General features: G+C 53.8%; 1 pseudogene; it reads left to right on the forward strand.

Annotated features, from left to right (window-relative positions):
• The first annotated feature begins 336 nt into the window (after positions 1-336).
• Positions 337-1,499, forward strand: LOC101569232 (annotated as a pseudogene).
• The last annotated feature ends 625 nt before the right edge of the window (positions 1,500-2,124 follow it).

Raw genomic sequence — 2,124 nt, forward strand, 5'->3', positions numbered from 1 at the left:
CATCAATGAAACTATGGGGGGAAAAAAAGGAAAAAAAGTGCAATCTCAGGTCCTGAGCCCACCCAGAACAAAACTAGAAGACTCAAAATAGACTTTTATCTATTTTGTGCTCAAAGTTCAGCACAAAATTGGAAGTCACACACCTAAAATCTCTGAAATAATGGCAACTGAAGTAAAAAAAGAAAACAATTGCAGAATGGTTTATAGGAAATCAGATCAGAAATGATCTTCCAGGTTAAAATAGTAATAATAATTAATAATAATAATTCTATAAAGATACAATTCCTAAATATTTCTAGAGAACACACTGATTTAAAAAATAGAGGAGAGATCTTTCTCTCCTTTTCCTCGCCTCTCCCTGGATCCCCAGCTCCTCTGACCAGTCATGTCAAAGAGGAAGGTGACCTTCCAAGGTGTGGGAGACGAGGATGAGGAGGATGAAGTCAGTGCTCCCAAGAAGAAGCTGGTAGACCCAGTGCCCGGGGGTCCTGGGAGCCGCTTCCAAGATAAACACTCATTGGACAGTGATGAGGAGAATGAGGAAGATGAGGGCTCCAGCAAATATGACATCCTGGCCTCGGAGGATGTGGAAGGTCAGGAAGCAGCCATGCTTCCCAGCGAGGGGGATGTGCGAATTACGCCCTTCAACCTTCAGGAGGAGATGGAGGAAGGCCACTTTGACGCCGATGGAAACTATTTCCTGAATCTGGATGCACAAATTCGAGACAGCTGGCTGGACAACATTGACTGGGTGAAGATCAGGGAGTGGCCCCCTGATCAGCACCAGGCTTTGGAGGAGGAGGACGAGGACAGTGTGGGCCAGACCCCGATGAGTGCCCAGCCCTCCTGAAGGGACTTGTGGGGCTGCTGTTGCCAAGAGAGACAGTAGCTGGAGTGCTTAGGCGCCTGGGGGCCCGCGGGGGAGGCAAAGAGGGCAGCAAGGGACCTCGGCGGCCCAGTTCCCCCCAGCGCCTGGACCGGCTGTCTGGGTTGGCCGACCAGATGGTGGCTCTAGGCAACCTCGGTGTTTACCAGGAAACGAGGGAACGGTTGGCCATGCGGCTGAAGGGTTTGGGCTGCCGACCTCAGGGACCCCAAGGTCCCACACCTCCACCCTCCCTGGATATGTTTGCTGAGGAAGTAGCAAAGGCAGAGCTAGAGACCCCTACCCCTGCCCAGAGAGAAGAAGCAGAGTCACCAGGCGATGGTTTGATGGATGTGATGTGGGAATATAAGTGGGAGAACACAGGAGATGCCGAGCTGTACGGGCCCTTCACCAGTGCCCAGATGCAGACCTGGGTGAGTGAAGGCTACTTCCCGGATGGTGTTTACTGCCAGAAGCTGGATCCTCCTGGCGGTCAGTTTTACAATTCTAAACGCATTGACTTTGACCTCTACACTTGAGTCTGCTGCGTGCGTGTGTGCCCCATTTGGCTGCCCCTACTTTCCTGGACTTTGGTGAGGAAGGCTGCAGCTGCCTCGCGCCATCTTTGCATCAGTTTCCCTTACCCAATGAAATGCTGGGTGTGCAAAAAAAAATAGAGGAGAATACAAAAATGATGGAAACCTTGAATGAGCAATGTAAGAAATAGAAAGCATGAAGCAGATTCAAAAAAGATGTAAAGAGGTCCGGTGAGTGTGCGGAGAGCATCCTGCTAACCTGCGCCAGCGGGACCAGTCCAAGCTCAGGCGCAGAGTGGGCCGGACCCTCTCCACCCCCTCAGGCTTCCCGCCACCACTCCGCAGTGCCTCCCCCACCCCGCCTGCTGAATAGGATTTTCTGCCCAGTTCTGGGAGCCCCCAGACCCAGTCCTAGCCCAAGTCCGGTGAGTGTGCGGAGAGCTTCCTGCTACCCTGTGACGGCAGGACCAGTCCCAGCGCAGGCGCAGAGTGGGCCGGACCCTCTCCCAGCCCCTTGGGCCGCCCCCCACCACTCCGCAGTGCCTCCCCCACCCCGCTTGCTGAATAGGATTTTCTGCCAAGTTCTGGGAGCCCCCAGACCCAGTCCTAGCCCAGGTCCGGTGAGTGTGTGGAGAGCTTCCTCTTCCTCCAACTTCACCTTGCCCCCTCCAGGCACAGCTCAGGCCTGGCATACAGGCCTGAGGTGTAATCCTGCAGCTGCAA

Source organism: Octodon degus, unplaced genomic scaffold, assembly GCF_000260255.1.
Source record: "Octodon degus isolate 3935 unplaced genomic scaffold, OctDeg1.0 scaffold03052, whole genome shotgun sequence".
Taxonomy (NCBI): domain Eukaryota; kingdom Metazoa; phylum Chordata; class Mammalia; order Rodentia; family Octodontidae; genus Octodon; species Octodon degus.